Raw genomic sequence first — 20,680 nt, forward strand, 5'->3', positions numbered from 1 at the left:
GAAAACTTACAGGCAGATGTATTTTTCTGATTATAGAGAACAAATTCTCTTGAGGAATGGTAAAAAAGATCTTCCTCAGAGTCAAATGCATATTGTACTGTTAGGGATGGCTCTGTTCTTACTGAATAAATCTTGCTTAGCAACTTACCTCCAGAGTAAATAATAAATCATTGCCGAGAGCTCCAGGCATTTAGCTCTGTCTGGGCAGTAAAACTTTGTGATGGTCTTGACAGCATTTTGTAAAATCATAATTGCTCAGGGAAAGTGATTCTGGATGTCTTAAAATGTTCAGAATTAAAGAGTGGCTGTTCCTTTGAGGAAAATTATCCTAACGCTGTGTGTGTGTGTGTGTGTGTGTGTGTGTGTGTTATTCTTTATATGAATTCTAGATTATGATCTACAGACTCATCATTTCTATTTAAAGTGTATAAAAATTTGACTAGAAGCACAGCCACATATACCAGACTCAGGTTTTATAGAAAACCTTGTGGAGATTAGGACAGAGATTCAGTTGTCTGTGTTCAATATACTATATGCAGGCCTACCTTAAAATATATGCATATACTTATGGGTTGACTGTGTCTCCCCCAAGTTCATATGTACCTGAGAATGTGACTATTTTTGAGATAGGGCCTTTAAAGAGGTAAAATGAGGTCATTAGGGCGGGCCCTAATCCAAGGTGACTTTATGACACAGACACACACACAGAGGGAAGAACACACGGAGGAGGCAGCCAGCTACAAGCCAAAGGGACAAACCTCAGAAGAAACCAACCCCACCGACACCTTGGACTTCTAGTCTCCAGAACTGTTTGGTAGGAAATTGTTTTCAAAATAACAAATACAACATTGTTTTCAAAAGCCAACATATTAAAATGATATATCTGCATATTTGAAATAGATCTCATGATTTGGATGTATCAATCTTAGTATCAGTAATTTCTAGGTAGAATTATTTAAAAGGAAATAAAATCTTTAAAGAAACTCATGTTATTGAGCTGATCAGCCCTCCATAAGTTGCTGATGAACTTGGTCAACTGTATTTGTGCCTGGATTCGATATAACTACAGGACTGCTTCAATTTCTCATCCTTTGCACGTAGGAAGGTACATTTTTAGATGTTCTTTTCTATCTTCTATCTAAATTGTCATAGGACATTTAACCCCAAATATTGCAGAGCAAGTGAAGTCTGTTTCTTTGTCTTGTTTTACCCAGCAGAACAACAGTTTATTGTTTCAAGGTTCCCCTCTGGAATGGGACGTGACCAGAAGTCAGGAGGCTGGGGTCTAGCCTAGCCTGAGTCCTGGTCACTTTCTGGAATCTTGACATCTCTTCCCATAAAGTGCAGATATTTTTCCAGACTTCCTCACAGCACTAGTATTCTCCACAGTAACTAAGTTTTTGAGGCCAGTGGGCAAGTGCTGGGCGTGAAACAGTCCTCGACAAAGCTAGAAAGTTCAACATGCCTGTCCTGGCCCAGTGGCCTGGTGTCTCCTTTCCAAGGCCGTTTTTGCATCCAGGGGACACTTCCTTCACCTGTATGTACCATAGGCCAGTTCTCTGGTCGTGTTGTTTTTTTTTTTTTTTCTTTCAATTTCTCCATGTTTTGGGAAAATCCCAGAACAGTATAGAAAAACTGCCCCTCAAACCAAGATGGAGCTGAGAGGCCAAAGACTGACTCGGACAAGCCCAGCTTGGTGAGTTAGAGGAGTCTGTCGGAGGTGACTTTCTAGGGCACTTGCTCCTGGGCGACACAGGGATTTCTTCCTCAGGAGCTTCTCACGTGCAAAATCTGCATCTGCCACCCTGTGGCGTTGCCTTAAATGCCTTCCCAATGCGTGATGCGGAGCTTTCACATTGTATCGTTGCTTGTTCGCGGTGAAACAAATCATGATTGCGCAGTACCATCATCACACGCTGTCGTGTAACCCATGTTGTGTTAACGATACTACGATTTTCCACTAGGCGCGGATTTTAGTACACAATTAGCTAAAGGGCACTATAGGAAAATGAAAGCAGTTCTAAAGCAGTCAGGGCTGGTTTGAGGCAAAAAAGGTGTTGAGGCACCCAAGAAAGGGCTGGGCACTTTTCCTGGGCCCAGTTGTTATCTTGGTACCTGCCTAGTCTACTTTGTAACAATTTTGCTGAGCACTCCAGGCTAGTACAGTGTTTCTGTTATGTGATGGAGAACCTGCATTTTCCCCTCACTCCCTTCTGTCAAACTGGTTCTCCAGAGAGTGTTGGACAGGAGTCATTTACAATGCAGTGCACATTCCTCAATGGGTTACCTTGCTCTGTGGCAAGGGCGTTTAAAATCACATCCCTTATCTTATGGGCAGGACTTTTTCCTTCTGACAGCACTTCCAAACAGCTAGGAACAGGTGGAAAGGCATCTTTTGGGGGGCAGGAGCTTTTTCCTATGCATCACCTCTGGAAGGCGGTTCCCTTTTCTTTGCTGCTGGAGAAGGCTGGGTGTGAATAGAAGAGCCATGTTAAGTAGTCGCTATGAGCTCGTAGTGAACAGACACACATTTGTGACCAGGATTAGGAGTCTGTGTCTGGTTGACCTCTTTCATCTTCATCCTCTATGAGAGGGTATGTGTTTGGATGTGTGTTAGCTCACTCCGGGCGTAGGAGAAGTACGTGGGTATAACCCAGTGCTGTACACTGGCAGCCCAAGGCCCGTGGGCAGCAGGACAGGACGGGGCATGTCCAGCCTCCGAAAGATGCTTGTTTTGTTGCCTCTGCCTGTTGTGGTTTGGGCAACAGAGCACGGTACATACAAGGAGATCAATAAAATGCTTTTTTGGATGGATGGATGAATGGATGAATAAATGAATGGGTCCTGGAAGCTCACAGGTGAGACCCTACTTTGGGTCTTTCATTTTACTTTCCTGCTGTCTACTCTAGTTAGGTGTCAGTTTGGTGTCTCGGTGCCATTACTGCTGTGCTCTGTGCTCCATACTATACCTGCTACGCTATGTAGTATGTTACAGTGTGTAGAAATACTGCAGATGCACATACAGACTACACATGCCATACTCATTGTAAAATGTATACAGAAATTTCGTATGTTTAAAAGCGTGAGGAAAAACAAGTATAAACAGAAGTTTGCATATTTTTTTCTACACTTCAATGGATGTGGATGCGCCCCTGTGGGGAGAGGTTGGGCCTTACTTTGGAGAACACTTGCTTAGTGCAATGATTTTATTCTGACATTGGCTAGAATCTATGTTACATCAACTAGATGGAGTGAAACCAGAATTCAATTAAATAAATATTCACTGCGGGCCTGTTTCATGGTGGATGGTCTGCTAAATGCTACGAGTGATAGTGACCCTATGCTCTGGGTTATTCCGGGCAGACCTGATTTAAAATACTCTCTCCCACTTTCCCACAAATACACTCAGACTGGCTGGTTGCTTGCCCAGATTTTTAGTGCAGAAAATGTTGTAACAAGAGCTGTGGAAGAAGCAAAAGCTGTAGAAGACTGTTCTTGTTCCTCAGGTCCTATTTTGAGGTATGTCGTTAAGAGAGGCCCCAGTAAAAAAACACAAGGCCTCCACCAAGGAGGAACACAAAGGAGCCTGAGATATCATGGTAATGTCTGTTTCTGAATTCGAGAGGAGGGTAGGTTTATTATTTATTATTCTTATCTAATTCATATATGTATGCCACAGGCACACTGCTGAAAGGTGAGCTATTTGACAAAAAGCAAAAGGAAATAAGAAAAGGCATTCAAAAGCCCAGGGCCATCTGTGACCAAGTACGGATGGGATGGAGCAGACAGTGCATATTACACGGGTCAGTGGGGTGGAGTGGGCTGGGGAAGCTTTGCCATGAGGTTGTCACTGCGGGGCTTGGAGCCCAGTGGAAGTGGGCGGGTAGAGAGGAGCAGGGGACACCCCAGGTGAGCTGAACAGTGAGAGCCAAGTGTGGAGGTGGGGCTGAGCCTGGATGGAATGAACATCAGCAAGAGGCAGCGGATGGCGCTCATGGTGGGTCACGGGGGGCATCCAGTGGAGAGATGGGCTGAAGCTGGTGGCAGCATGTTTTGAAAACCAGATGCAAGAGTTTCAAGATTATATTGAGGGCACCAAAGAGCCATTGACCAAAGTCAAAGAACTTTTGGGACGATGAATTGGGAGCTGTGGGGAAACGGTACTTGTTGATGGTATCTACTTGACACCATCTGATTCCATTCTTTCTCTGTTTGTAATACGGCAATAGCCTCCTAATTGGCTTCTCTCCCTCCCATCTTAACCCCTGTTGGTCTATTTCCTATACTTTTGGCTGACAGATCTTTTAAAAATGCTGTCTGAACATATCACTTTCCAACTCAAAGATCTTTTAATGGTTCCTGCCATCTTTTCAATGAAGTCCAAGTGCAGCAGGACACACAAGGCCCTGTGTGCCTTCGCCCTTGTCATCCTCTGCAGCCTTGCCTCCCCCTTCTTGCTCTGGCTGAACAGAAGCACTTACGCTTCCCAGAGCTCTCCACACCCTCACCTTTGTACCTGGGCCATGAGGCTGCCCACTATCTCCCAACTTCCTCTTACTCTGGCTGACTTCTACTCATCCTTCAAGACTTGGCTCAGCCGTCAGTATCCTCTAAGACCTTTCCTTCTCAAAGAGTGTTCTGTGCATCAGCAGCTCTCGCTCTCTCCTGGGAGCCTGTTAGATGTGCAGAAGCTCAGACACCACCTCAGACCTACTGAACCAGACATCTGCATCTACCAAGAACTCCAGGAGATTCGTGTGTGCCGTGAAGGTCCAGAAGCCCTGCTCTGGGCAGTCTGGTCTGCCTCTCTGTGCCAACCACAGGGTCAGACAGGCGGGTCCCCCAGGCCCTCCCTTGAAACCTCAAGGACAGGTGTTGTTATCTTCGCTTGGCTGCCCTGTCTCCCTTACTAGGTTCTGAACTCTTTTGAGAGTTGTGACCACATCTTATTTATCTTTGGTGACTCAGTGACTATTCTAGTGCCTGTATACAGTAAGTGCTCAATAAATGCTTGTTGCATGTATGAACAATCAGTGACGGTCTTGTACTGGGAAAAATGATGGTCTGTTACCCATTTACCATCAGCATTAGCTTAAGGGGGAGCCTATTTTAGCTGCTTTGTTGGGATTTGGTTTAACTTCCCCTTTTAAAGCATCTATTGACTTCTTTTTTTTTTTTTTTTTTTTTAGCATGTATTGACTTCCAAATGAACTGCGAGGCCAGCCAGGCCCTTGGTACCTGCCAGAGCCCAGAGCTAGTACTGTTGATGCTGACTCCTAAGCCCAAGAGACTCCCGTGACTAGGAATGCTTTAAAATGGCTGCCCCTTGAGGGAAACACCAGCTGTTCCCCAAAAGCAGCCTTTTCAATTAAACAACATTTTCCTTCTGATCAAAGGTCCATTCTGAAGACTTTTACATTTGGCTTAAAGTGAGGATTAAGGGACTGAGTGGCACGGGGCCTCACCTTTGCCTCCTTACCCTGGAGAGCCCGCGTCAGGATTCTTGGCTCTGCGCAAAGAATGGGGAGGCCACTTTAGCCTCAGAACTGTTTTTTCTCTCTTTTTTCTGGGAGAAGGAGATGAGTGACCTTCATGCTGGAACTTCGGTGGAGAGAGACTCTCCATTCAGCACTGGATTCCAAGGGACATGTTCATGGCCCCGTTATAAGAGCCTAGATGACCACTCCAAATGAGGGCAGGGAGGAGGGGATTGAAGGTCCAGCCTTGCCCCAGACCTGCCGAAGGCTTCCTTACTCTCTGCTGCAGAACGGATGTTTGATTCTTCTCCTTCCCACCCTACCCTCCTGAATTTTCCCTTCTATCACACCTGGTCTCAGGAAAATGTACTCTGTTTGTGACAAAAATAATGTCTTACATTGCTAAGGGCTTAACTCTTCAGTGCACTTTCCAATCTTTGATCTCACTTGGCCCTCATTAGAGGTGGCAGGACAGTTTCGTAGACTTCATCTTAGGCATGTGGGAACGAAGGTGCAGAGAGGGAAAGAGACCAATGACAAAGTCATACAGCCAGCGGGGGGCAGAGCTGAGGCTGGAACCCAGGGCTTCTGACTCTTAGTCCAGAACTCTTTGGAACCCGCTGCCTGATTTTAGAAGGTGGACTCCTGCACATACGTGCCATGTGCCAGGGTTTAGATACACAATCTCTTTTCATCCTCACTTCTCTAAAGTAGGTACTCTGTCTTTCCCATTTGGCAAAGAGGTCAAGGTGGCCATCCCTGTCTAAACCAGGTGAACGTCTTCTCCTGCAAGACCAGCTCAAATGTGACCCCCTAGTTTCTTTCCCCTGATTTCCCCTATAGCTGTGACTGCTTCTCCTCCACTCTTCCTTTGAACTTCTTTGTCTCTCCTGCATGGCATCCCTCCTAGGGGATTGTAATTATTTGACCTGTGTGTGGTATGAGGGTGTCTTTTTTTGACAGGAGTCAACACTGGGTAATAATATTCTTTCTCCTTCCTTTGCAATTTCATCTAAAGTTTTGTTTCCTTGGGGTCCTCTGAAGTAAAAGGAAGCATATTATACATCAGAGCACATTTGACAGATGTAAGTGATTATACTAATGGTGGGATTATTTCCTAACGTGTCTAATGTATTCAGGCTTATTTCGAATAAATTGAGTTTAAAACTCATCCCTAAAAATGAAATGAGTTCTTTAAGTTTTTCCTACCTACCTCCTTCTTTTATCTGGGTTTTAAAACCTTTTTGCTTTTTAATATGATGAGAATATTGTGTTGCCTGTAATTTACTTTAAAATACCTTGACATAGCCTGATTCATACACGTATTATGTATCTTTATATGTCTAAATATCATATACATATATACACACACTCTTCACACACACACATGTAGATACACTTCTGTGTGTGTGTACACGCAACTCATGTTGACATATGTGAAATGTGTGTATTTGTGTGTTGATTTCTTTTGACCTATGTCTTATGGACAGTCTGTCACCCTACAAGGGAACATACACTTCTGGGGTAGGTGCTTAGTGTTTTGAAAACTTCTAATCAAAAGCCCATACTCAAGAGATAAACTTTAGCTATCCTTATATCTAACCCACACAAGAGGCTTTCTTATTTTTCACAGGTGAAAAAAGTGGTGTTCAGAATCTATGGATTGGCCAGAAAGATTGCAAAGGCCCTCTATCCTGGCATATATAGGGCACAGGAATCTCGTCTAGTAGTCTATACCTTTTAGAATGGTGCCCAAGGCTTCATTCTGAAATGATCTTATGCCTAGCTACTAATCGGAGAATTTTGGTCTCATAAATCTAATTATGAGGTCAGCTAAATTATTGTTACTAGATTATTGTTATGTTTGCCTTTGGTGAGCCTAGAAGTTCCTACAAGGGCAGAAAGCTAGAACTTCTTCAAGCTCACAGACTAGGTTCTATGGCTGTTTTGGAACCTGATTACTAAATGAATGAATGTCTATGTGGCATAATTTGGCCTGAGACTTAACTTCATTGTTAACGAATGGTGAAGGGAAGGATCTATAGACCCCGCCTTGTGCTAACTCTTGGCTGCTGCCCACGTTTACTAGGTAGAATATAATAGTTGCTAACAACCAAATTGGCTTAGGTAAGATCAGAACAGAAGGTTATGGAGGAACTGAGTTCCATCTCTTAAAGTGGCCTTTGACCCATTGGATTACTTTATTTCCATTTTTATGATATTTAATGATCAGCCTTTTCAATTTTGCAAGGGAGACTAACAAAGTATCCTCCAAGCAAAGAAAAATAACAGCACAGCTCCTTTAGTGATGTCTTAGCTTCATCTCATCATATCTCCTAAATTTAGTTTTAAAAATACAGTGGGGTCATGGATGAAATGGATGTCCACGTGACAAGCATCATTCTGTCTAGAGAGGCAGGATGGCTCCTGCAAGGGGCAGTAAAAATGGTGGCACTGCTGTCAATCCAAGACCAACTAGGGAGAGACTCTTCAATTTCTTTAGCACATTTTGCCACATAGGGCCTGCTAGGATTGAGGGGAGAAAGATTGCAGCCGACATTGTAGGAATCATTAAAATCCATGGAAGTTCAGGATGGGATGGTTGGTTGGGCAAATCTTGCCTTGCCAAAATGGAGTTTTCTCTTATTTCTGGGATTGGAGGATATAGTTTTTAAATAACACAGTATAATAATGACTTGACAAAAATAGCCCATACATAGAAGAGGACTCTGGAATGAAATATACCAACTGTTAATTATAGTTGTCTTTGGATGATGGAAATATTGGTTATATTTTTCATTCAATTTTCATTTTTTCCCAAGCCATTTTGGTGCGTGATGCTCTTATTGGGACACTTAGTATGGAGTCCTTTAGCTTTAAGTGGGTTGGGGGGTGGCATACCTGACCTCTGACCTAGCCACAAGGTGAGAGCAATCCAGGCTGACTCCTTGGGCATTGGCAGGTCTGTTTTAGGAGGAAAGAGCCCAGAGAGGGAAGAAAGAGATTCTCTCAACAGAGAGATGGAGGCTTGAATCATCTTAATTTAATGTTAGAAGAGATGTGACCTAATTTTATATGCGAAGCTTCTAAAATGGGTCGTATTGGTTACAGAAGCATTTTTCCATGTCATTACATACTTTTTATAAATATGTATATGTTAAAGTCCCACCATTGAAACATAATCATAAACTTAAAGGGTACATATTTAATGGTTATGGTATGGTATTGTTTAATTAACTATTAATATACCCCTGAAGTTAGAAACTCAAATTCATTTCATTTTCAACATATATTACAATGAAGATGATTAAAGCCTTTTTTTGTCTCTGATAATAATAATATTGGTTAGTATTTATGGAGCACTTGCTTTGTGCTGGGCTCTGTACTATACATTTTACAAATATTCTTTCATTTAATCCATACAACTACCTCATGGTTAGATACGATTGCTATAGCCATTTTACAGATGAGAAGATAAAAACTCACCGCAGGGTTGTGGCCAGCCTTCTTACACTGTAGCCAGCATCACACGACCACTTTTCCAGTCTGCCACCAACACTGAATGTTATCAATGTTTTTACTGTTGCCTTACATCAAGTGTTTTCCCACCTCAACAAATAGACTTCCGCAAAATCATTCCTAATGGGAACATACTATTCCATAATTGGTCAACCAATCTCTTATTGGATCTTTGAATCATTTCAATAGCTTTGTCATAGAATTCTTTATGAAACTGAGTTTTATTATTATTTTTTCTCAATTGTTCTTTGGTAAAGCAGCACCAATATCGACTCCCACTAGCAGTGTAGGAGAGTGCAGTTTCTCTGCATGTCAACAAGAGACGCAATTTCAATTTTAAAAATTGTTTGCCAGTATGATAGGTGGAAAGTGAGATTTCATGATTTAAATAGCATTTCTTTGATTATCAGAAGAGTAGCATGTTTTCTCATGTTTATTGAAATTTATACTTTTTTGTGAATTCCTTGTTCATGAACTTTGCTCTTTTTGCTCTTGGTGTGATCATCTTTTTCTTATTGATATATAAGAGCTTATTACATATGAAGAACACACATTTAATTGTTAAATAAGCTTATAGTTAAAAGGAAAAGTGATTAAAATGCAAAGAAAGTACAAACATACTTTGGCTGGTCTCCAGTCTTGTTCTTCTTTAATTCATTGTCTATGCAGAAGAAAAAAAATGCAAGTCTGATTATGCCATTCTCCCTCTAATAACTCCTGATTGCATTTAGGAGCAACTCCCAAAAGGAGAGTATGAGGCCTTTTATGATGACCCTGCCTGCCTCTCCAAACTCACTTTTCTGATCCCCTTTATCCAATTCTAAGAGACATTCGTACCGAGTTACTTTTAGTTTCCAGGAACTGTCAGCCTCTTTCTTTTGGGCATTTTGCATGTGCTGTATCCTCTGCCTGGAATTCTCTTCCCATTTTTTTTTTCTGATAACTACCACCCACAATTTGGGTCTGGATTGGATACCGCTTCCTTCAGAGCCAGAGTTCTCAACCAGGGATGATTTTTGTTCTCAGGGGACATTTGGCAATGTCTAGAGACATTTTTGGCCATTACATTGGAGGGGAGTTATGCTACTGACATCTAGTGGGTACAGGCCAGGGATGGTGCTAAATTGTCCTCAACTCACAAGACAGCTCTTCACAATAAAGAATTATTTGGCCCAAATGTCAATAGTGCGAGGTCGAGAAATTCTGCTCTGGACTAAATGATCTTTACCAACCCTCCCATCCACTCCCCACCCACTCTAAGACTGATTGGGTATCCCTCCTGAGACCTCCAGGACCACCCTGTGCTTACTATTAATACTTTCACAGTTCTACTATATTGTGTTGTAATTGTCTTCCAGTCTGGAAGCTTTTTGAGAGAAGGAACATGTTGTAACCCCAGGGCACAGACTGGGGTCGGGAATATATGATTGTTAGAAGCAGCATAGCATAGCAGCGACTGGGGGAACAGAGGGCCTATATTTGAATCCCAAACGCTGCTACTTACTAGCTGTGTGTCCTTGGGCAAATTCCTAACCTCTCCGTGTCTCTGTTTCCTTTTCTGTAAAACGAAGGTACTAATTGTACCTGCCAATAGAGTTATTAGGAGGAATACCTGGGCTAATATTTGCAAGCTGCCTAGAGAAGTAAGCTCTATGTCAGAGTTAAATAAAGGAACAAGAATAAAATCAGCACTCAAGAATACTTGTTGGTGAATGACTGGAGCAGGCCTCACTTTGGGTTTGGCCGTTTCTCCCATTCTTACCTCCCTCCTGTCTCACGTAGCATGTGACGACTTCCCCACAATTTGAAAAGCTTCTTTTCTTTGCAGCTCTTAATTTTCCTAGGTCCTTATTACATTGTTAACTATCTCTGTAGTCATGAGCTTCAAAAAATGTTCCTGCTTCCATTGCATAAGGAGGCTAATGAGAGTGAGCCAACCATGCGATCACCAACACACACCCCTTACCTTGGAAACAATTTGCTTTTAAATAAAGGACATATGTGGTTCATAGTTTTGTATGTGGAGTGTACTATGGAGACACTTTTGCAAACGAATCTGTTCAAAAAAGAGACAGATTTACGCAAGGTACCCGGAACACAGTCTGCGGCAGCATTGCGTACCATAACAAATCAGTGTCTGCTATTACATATTTGAAGTTAATTTGACGTTGAAGTAAACAAATCAAAGTATGTTTATAGAATAATTAGGCCCTATTCTCAATGCTGTGGCTAAGAAGTTTTGTCACAATTACTGATCAGTGGTTTTCTTTTGTTTTGTTTTCAAAATCCCATAGCAACATACAAAAATAAAGCTGTTGTTATTACACTCAGTACTTATGTAATTCCAGTATCTTGTAGGAAGAGTATCTGGGGATGAAGTCAACAAATTCTTAGCTGAATCTTCTCATTGTGTTTCTTACAGCGTAACCTGGTTGGATCTTTGGAAACTGGTATGAAAAGGGAAAATCTTTTGTAAGCGTGGTCCAATCTTCCAAAATAGCGTTGAAATGCACGCTCTTCTCTTGCTCATTCCTTGCGTGCACGCGCACTGCCGTGTACGCTGTGGCTTTGTCTCCTTGCCACTGGGGAGAACTGGTTCAAGGTCTTGTGAAATGAGCGCTTCCTTCTAGATCAGCAACAGGAAACCTGACATGAGGAAACAAACAGAAGGCATGCTGTACTTAGTCAATTTTTTAAAATAATTTTTTTTCAAGGAAGTTCATCAAGCTCCCTAAAGGAGTATAGTTAATGACGTATACAACAGAGGGGTCTTGTCATGGGGGTACCAGTCAATTCCTGGAAGGTATGTGTAGGAGAGGGGGCCTTCAGGATGCTGAAAGCATGCTCGAGGGGTTCAGGTGGAGCCCCCCCCCCCCCGAGCTAATCTCCCTGAAGTCATTCCTACCCACTGGAGAAGTCTTAAGGCTGATCCTTAGACACCATGTCCTCAGTTACTTTTTTAGGACATTCTGGCATTTTTGCTGGTCCTTCTGCAAAGAATCTGTGTCCCTCCTGGTCTTCTTTAGAGGGAGGTGTGGATCACAGTCCTCAGTTCTTAGCATTAATGTCAGTTTCGTCTCTCCTCCTTCACTAAACACCACGATGCGTTGCCCTGGGCACACAGCATCTTGTTTCTCTATGACGTCCCCGTCCCCAGGACCTCTCATTGCTCCTTCGAGGACCTGGGGTGATAGTGGGTACTGTGTGGCTGTCAAACTCTGGGGTCTGCAGCTAAGTGTTATTTTAATTTATCTTCATCTAAATTCCTTGTAGAGCAGCTTTTGAAAAACGAGATTGTCTTTTTAAGAGGTACTTATTGTAAAGTAGAGTGAGCTCCACCTTTGATGAAGACAGAAGAGGCCAAGTTTGATGGGTTGGACATCACTAGACAAAGAGAGTAATTAATGACTTAATTGCCTCTTCACGCTTTCCTTAAAAAAATTTTTTTTTTCTTTTTTCTTTTAAAACTCACCAGGCTGAAAACTGGAATTCCCAATGCTATTTTACAGTTTAGCTAAAAAAAAAAAAGACAAATGAAAAATAAATCAGAACCCAATTTTTGTATTACATTTTCCTGTAACATCTTCCTCACTTTCTAGAATCATTGTCTATTGATTTTACCTTTAGTGGCTTTGGAAGTTGCAGCGATCTGTTTGCGGAGAGTTCAGTACCTTGTATGGATTTCCTTGTGTTAGTTTAAATGCTGATAAGATACGTGGCAAATTAATGAAATAAAAATAGCTTTGTCAATAAACAGAAGCGAAGCTACTTTCAACATTTGTTCAGTACTCATTGCTTTTCAGGGCCTAGACAAAATTAGTGGATAGGATTAAAGAATATATTTGTCTTTTATCCCATGTTTGAGTACTTGATCACAGAGGCATGGTTTAATCCAAACATCAATAGCACTTCATCAATTCTGGCAGAGACAGCTGTCAAAGTGGACTTTGGGTTTGTTAGAGCTTTGTGTTTTATCCTTTTTTAAGGTCATGGAGTATTTTCTTTGATTTTTGATGCTGAAATCTTTCTTAATCTTCTAAACTTGAGAAACATCTGTTAAGATTTAATGGGATGGCTTTTGTCTTAAATTAGAGCCTGTCTTGCAAATCTCTCCACCTCCTTTCCCTTCCCAGCCCCCAGTTAGGAAAATGGGAAGTCGGAGCAGAGGAAATGAAGCACAAGTCCTTTATCGGGGGAAGTTCTTCAGTCAGTGTGTGAGTGTTAGAATGAGCACCAGGCAGGGCATGACACTTCTGAATGAGGGGTGCTGTGAACCCAGTGTCCAATTTTATTTTGTTTCCTAGTGACATTAGCAATTTCCCTGTAGCATATCACTTAGTCTGGGATCTGAGTGGCAGATTTATGTGTCCTAGTGAATAATGAGACATAAATGATGCAAAGAAGAGAAACAGCTGGAAAGAGGAATTTTAACCTTTTCCTCCCATAAGCCTCCTTGTTACCGGATTGCATGGTGGCAACAAAATTTAGTAGTTAAAATAGCTGGAGGTACAGTAACGGCATCTAAAAATATATGCCTCCAAATATGTACAGACATTTGTCATGTCTGTTGACAGAATATATTAGTCATTATCCTCATCAGTAGACACAAAATCATTGCAGTTTTCATAATGTAGGTGCTTCGCACCACATAATTGCTCGTGATTTTGGGAATCCTCTGATAAAGTCACCACCATTGTAATCATGGTGTTTTCGTTGAGCCTGCTTTTTATATTCTCAACCTGGATGTTAACACCTCAGCCAGAGCTCTTCACAGGGAAGTATTAAAATGCTTCCATTTATTGCTTGAGACACATTCCCACCTACCCTTGGCACGAAAGTGTGGGCTGGAAACTTCTGTGCTGAACAAAGAAGGTAGTACAAGGCCTTTCCCACCAAAGGTGCCAATATTCCAGTCTGAACCTTCTGTGAATGTAGAGTTAGAAAAACTTCCTGAGGACTGGATTAATACCACTGGTCTGCAGATTTCTTGCCTTCTGAAAAGGCAGGAAGGAATGCCCAGTGCAGAGCATGTGGGTGATAGGATTAGAGTTTTGGGAATCAAAGAGAACTGTCCATGCACGTTTAGGAGCCACGTGCTGTGGGGGAGCTTGTTTGACTGTTCTGAGCCTCAGGCTCTGAGCGGAAAATGCAAGCGATCAGAACTACTACCTTGCAGTGCTGTTTGGACATTGCACAAAAGCACCTGAACGGTGCCTGCCGTATCATAGGTGATTGAAAAATATTAGCTTCCTTGCCTTCTTTCCCTATTCCCTTTGCATTCTTCCCTCCACTGAAGTCTCACCACCTTCCTTTCTCCACCTTAACACACGCTTGTAGCCTTGTCTCCTTTTCATTTGAAGTCTTCGCCGGATTTACTTATGAAATGGAGACAGAACAGCAGTCTCAGCCCTCTCTCCCCTATCCCTGGCCATTCTCCAGTTTGGCAAAGGGAGAATTCTTGTTGTTACAAACAAGAACAAAATATTAGAAGTTAGTTAATACTGTGTCAGCCGTTGTATAAAATGCTTATATTAATATATTTATTATCACATTTAATACTCACAATGACCCTATGAAATAGGCACAATTCTTACCCATGTTTTTTAGGGGAAGAAACTGAGGCCCAGAGAGGTTGAGTCACTTCCCAAGATCACACAGCTGAGAGTAGCAGGGCCAAGCCTTGACCGAGGCAGCCCCTTCAGCTGCATCCTGGAAGCCTTTTAGACTTGTCAGGCACTGTCTCCCAGAGCGTCTGTCCTCAAGTCCAGGAGGAAGGCTTCCTGTGCGGCTGGAGCAAGGCCCGCCCTCTGGGAGGGTGTGCTGCTGCTCATGATGAGAGGGGGTCCTGTCAAAGGTTGTTGTTTTTTCCCCTCTACCTCTTCCTCCCACTTCTGACAAGGTTTTCAATTAGCAGCTTGTAGAGGCCCAGCCTGTGGTCCCCATTTCAAGCAACCTGCATAACTGAATTCCCCAGGAGGGGATTAAAGGGCAGGAGGGGGGCGGTGAAATAAAGGCCCCTCACGTGGAAGGGCCGAAGCATGCTGTGGGCACGGGCTGAAAGCAACGCCTTGCCTTGTTTAAACTTACGCGGGGCCAGGGGTCATTTGGGAAGTGACTCCGGCAGAGATGAAAGGGGCACTGCTGCTTCGCGATGTGGGCCCCTGGCTGGCTGTGGGGCCTCTCCGCCCCGCCTCGTTTCTGGTTTCTGGCGGAACGTATACAGAAACCGGAGCAGGGAGCCGCTCAGGCCTGTTCGTGCTTAGGAAGAAGTAATTTCCTCTCCTTTTTGGGAGGTGCATGAATCCCCCAGCTCCCCGGTGGCGCCTCCCAACGGGAGGCCTTGGTCATCTCGAGGCCTGGACTGTTTGCTTAACGCCAGGCTGCTTTGAACTAGGCCTCCTCTCTCTGTGCAGGGCAGAGAGGAGACCTCTGTCCCCAGACTTTCTGCTGGCCGCTTTCTCTTCTTGGCCAGGCTGCATCTACACTTCACCTGGAAGCCACATTAGTTTTCTTTTTATCTGTTGAAAGCAGGATTCTTGTTTTAAGGAAGGAAAAAGTCAAGATGCACGAGAGCTACCTAACACCAATGCGAGATATCTGCCATCTCCCGCCAGCACGAAGCTCGCAATCCACCTGGAAACAAGGGCTCCTCTCACCGAAGGACAGAAATGTGCCGTGGGACAGGCAGAAAGGAACCTCTTGTTTGAACTTATATGGGGCCAGGGGTCATCTGAAAAAGATGATAGATCAAAACTAAATTCTGTATCCTACAGAGGGGTAAAGAGGCTTTTTAAAAGAGGTTGTGAGTGGCCTTTACGTCTCCAGTATGGGGTTTATGTCTTGTTCTTATGATCACAGGTACAGTTTGCTCTTGGAGAGGACCAGGTCCTGAATACACTGTGGATGGTCCCCAGAGGGACCCACCTTCGGGTAGGTCAGAGGGAGGATGCTCAGGAAGTCTGAGGCGGGGACATACGCCCCTCCCTTTGGGCTCAACAGGCCCCCGGGTGGCAGCTATCAGCATGTAATGAGATGAGTATCAGGCCCCTGACCTGTTTTCTGAAAGAAAAAGTTGGAAAAGTGAAAGGTTCTGGATGAATCATGGCGACACTTACATTTGAAGTTGTCCCCAAATCTTATTCTCCTCATCAGAGCCCAAAGTCATGGCTTCTGTTCATTTTGTATTTTCCTTTTCTTCCCTTTTTCCCATCCCTTCCCTCCCCACCCAGCAAACACGTCCTCTTTTGCAGCCAACTTCTTCCTGAAGGCTGTTTGGAGTAACTAGTTCCCCACAGGACGGATCGGACTTGTCCTGGGTGGGGTGTAGGTATGTCATAGGAACACGTGAAAACAGGCCCTTGAGGAAGCTGGACTCAGGGCTGCCCACTGCCAACAATTTCTAGGTGAGCAAGAATGAATTACAAATGCAGCTGGGACCTCGGTGCATGGGGCAACACCAGGCAAGAATTATGCCTGCGTTGAGGGTAGCGAGGGGGAGCAGAGAGAGGGGGTGAGTGAAAACCTGCCTTCCAGAGAAGAGTGACTCTGAATCTCAATGATGTTTTCCTAGACACGGTTCCAGCTTTTAAAATATCCCGCAAATGAGGCCTTTCCCGTGCTACGTGAGTGGGCTCTCCTCTCCTCTCCCATCTGCCATCCCTGCCACTGCCACTTGATTGGGCAGAATGATTTGATGGGGCATTCATCAGGAGGCTTGGGTGTCCCCCACCTAGTAAATACACTTGCTGTTGTGAACCCCACACATAAAAGGCAAAGTATCACATTTTCCTCTGAATTCTTGAGGAAATTGCTCTCATATACAACACCAACCTTTGGCTGTGTGACAGAGACGGAGTGTCGTTTGCATGCCATTACCAGGCTATAAAGTCTGATCAGGGCAGCCTTTTTGGAGTTTGCAATCTTTTGGGATCCTTGGAGGGTCACCCTGCAGGTCAGGTTTGTTTAGTCTGGTCCGTAATGGTGTAGAGTGGCCTTGACTGTCGAGCCTTCCTAAATAATGCCTATCTGTGTGATACTTCCACAGTCCCTCCGAGTTGCATATATGTTTCACTTTCTAATAGTCAAGGCTGAGTTGGATTTCATTGTTAATAGAAGGAAAATTGTTTCTAAAAACAACCTCATCTTGCGTTGAAAGTTAGCCAGAGTTCAGAAGGCCCCTGTGTTTTAAGGAGTGATCTACATTTTCCTTGGGAAAATCATACGGGGCTTCTGTGTTTTTGCATGAATGTTACCTACTCTTTGCTTCTCTTTTAAGCGGCTCATCTGAGTATATGTTATTTTTTAAACTTTTTATTAAAGTATAATATATAGAGAGAAAACAGCGCACATCATAAGTGTACAATGAATTTTAACAAACTCAACATACTGTAGCAGGGGCCCCAGATCAAGAAATAGAGCATCATCAGCCCCCCAAAGCTCCACTCATATCCCTCCATTTGAGCACATACAATTTTAAATGTCTCTTATTTATAATTTATCCAAAGTTTTCTATATTGCAACTTATTTTTGCCCCCAACCCTGATGGTGTAACATCTTCTGAATTCTCACATACACACAGGGAAGGGAGAAGAACTTGTCTGATCTTCTGGGTCATAATGAATAGTTCTTTCCCAGAATCCTTGAATGTGGCATTGTGAGGTCCTATGGAGCTTCGAAAATGCATCGATATCTTGTTAAAAATGGGGTCCATTTTTATATGAATCTTTCTAGAAGCTCAAGTCATGCTTCTTTGCATAGTTCACACAATAAAAATCTGGTTTCACAAGATTAGTCTAAGTGGCATGGGTCTAGCTACCTAACTTACACCCTAGTTTTGCGAAACACTGTGGAACCCACTTTATGAATGTTACATAATTAAGGCCTTGGGCTGGACAGGATAGTGCCGGAAGAAAGATGCTCATTGCAACAATTTTTGCTCAGAGGCTTTTAGAAGTAAACAGGTTCCCCTCCCCAATCCCTCTATATTTCAAAAGGAATCTCGTTTGAAGCTCTATAGATGGACTTTTTCCCTCCTTTTTAAAAATAGTTCAATTTCTTTCTTCCCAAGCTCCTCAGCTCCCAGAACAGCTTTCATTACAGCAACATAAATAAAAAGTGACATAAAATTATACAGCCCTGTGTAAAGTAGTTTAAGGAAAATGTCTTTTATGGCAGCTTTTATGGTTTCACCAATTAGTTATTAGATTTTCTCCATTTTTAATTCACTGTCCTGTGTGAGCATTCTGAAAGATTTCTTCCCCTCTTTCATCTCTTAGTAGAAATAGGGCTGGGGCTGTTGAGCCCCTGTTTAGCTGACTTTTTTGTTTCATGAAGGCATTTCGTTACAGCCTGTTGCTAGATGTGGGCAAAGCAAGTCCCTTGGGGGAGAAGCCAGCTCTGAGCCGCCTTTTTATGTGAGCAGAGTCCCGCCTCCCCATTTTAGCACCAGTAATAGTAGCAATAGTAATAGTAATAGTATTAGTAGCAATAGTACTAGTAGTAATTAATAGTATTAGTAGCAATAGTACTAGTAGTAATAGTATTAGTAGCAATAGTACTAGTAGTAATAGGGTAGCAGCAGGGGGGTCACAGGATCGCATCACGGCGGCTGGACCTTAAGCTGAGAAATCCTGAGTTTTTAGTAACTTTTCAGACATTCCTGGGGAGTGAGAATAACAGAGGTTTACTCCTGCCAAAATTTAATCATGCAGGAAAAGCAAAATTTAGATCAGTGTATAGATTATTTTTTAATGTGATCGCTCGAGAGCAGAGGGCAAGGAAGCCAGAAGTGGAACGCTCAGTGCAGCCGAGTCTAGACCATTGCAATTTGATTCATTTAGGGGAATTGTATTAGGTTTTAGGCTCTGGCTGGGGCTGGGTTGCTCTGTTTTGAAGTACATGATGTCATTGTGTCAAGCATGTCACAGCCAAGGCATTCTGGTATTTATGTTGGCTTCAGATCTAGCCCAGAGTACATGGCAGGCTCAATTTATTGCTACTTTAACTTTGTTTAGTCATGGAGAGGCTTTATTTATGTTGGTAAATTTCAAACAGTGGCCAACAGTAACCGCACAATGAAAAGGGCCTGCAAGATTCATCATCGATAAATCACCTTGTTGCTGAGTTTCTTTAATTAAGGAAAAACTCCGTCTGTTGATCCCTGTGGTTGCTGGAAGGAAGCAGGGTGGGGAGTACTTTGATTAATCCATCTATCAGCCCAGCTTTGGAAAGCGAGTCTCCTGTTTCTGATTGTAGCTGGGCAAAGACCTAAATAAAAATTTATCTTGTCAAAACCTATGGGCTAACTGAAAGCAAATAAAGAAGTTTTATGGCATCCACATAAAGTTAAATAAATAACGAGAAAGTGCAGTGCGTCCTACAGACATTTTCCAGTACAGTATGTGGCCGTTCTTTGGGGAGAGCTCATTAACTTAAAAAAAAATTACCTTTAATGGGCCACTCGTTATCATTGTCATCAAATGCTTCACTTGTCGAGCATCCCAGTGTTTAATCCTGATTAAAACCAAAGACTGGGACTCATGGCTTGTTGCCGTTGAACTACCCAGGACAGAAGGTACAGCGAGTGCTTCTAAGGGTAAGATACGGGCATCGCTACAGCACTGCAAGTATCAGGGGATCTTTTTTTATTGATCCCTCTGGAAGGTAGTTGACTTTCCTGGGGATGACATAGTATGGGGGTAAAGCTACAGGGGAAAGCTTTTCACGTCTGACTCAACAGGGACCTCATCTTTAGTTGAACTTACCTTTCATGGGGGTGCTTCCCTCTGCTGGGAAAAGTCTAGAAAAATATATTGGGATCAGAGGCTCTTTGCACCAAATGCAGTTTAAGCCATCTTCTGTCTGAGCTTGGGCTCATGGTTGAGTACATTTTATTTCTAGGTAAAAAATGTTCCTGAATCAGACAAAAGACAGCAGCTGGTGATGGAGAAGGCCAATTTTGATACCAGAATGAGCTTAAGATTATTTGCTTTTCCTTTTTAGGTTATGAAAAGGGAGCTCTCTTGATATGAAGCTTCAGGATCCATTCACCAGAAAGGGCGATTTCTCAAGTGTCGACTCTCGGCGCACGCTGCATTTGGCGATCGGCTCCTGTCTGTTTGATGGAGGTGCTCAATAAGTGTGGGCTTGGGGGAATCAGGGACATTTTGGCAGGCATCTCCAGTGGGATCCTGGTGTGGGAGGCTTCTGCTCTGGGACTTGACGTCTTTGGGTGGACAGACTAAGCTGCTCCTGGAGCTGAGCTGATGGCTCGCAGGTTCTTGGCTTCTTCCTGTATCCTGCCTTTGTATTGGAGCAGGGTTCCCCAGGACTGAGGGTGGTCATGGTGACGGTGTGAGTAGTAAGGCTGTTCTCCAGGGTCAGGTTAGGAGAGGTAGGGATGAGGGAGTGATGGAAGGATATGTTCTGACCTAACCAACTGGATCAGCTTCAGTACACTGGGTAGGCTTCAGGCATTTGTAGACACCAACGCCTACTCCTTAGAGCTGCACCACAATGTTGGCTATTTTAGCCTTCTGGAAGACCTTCCCTTAGGTCAGTGAGACAACAATTTACTCAGTTTTAAGACAATTTCAATATAGAGATCAAATCTGGGCCATAGAATTTGGTCATAGGTTGATAAAAAATTTCTAGCCACTTCATAATGACTATATATTTACAAAATC

This window comes from Propithecus coquereli, unplaced genomic scaffold, assembly GCF_000956105.1.
Source record: "Propithecus coquereli isolate 6110/MARCELLA unplaced genomic scaffold, Pcoq_1.0 Scaffold138, whole genome shotgun sequence".
NCBI lineage: Eukaryota > Metazoa > Chordata > Mammalia > Primates > Indriidae > Propithecus > Propithecus coquereli.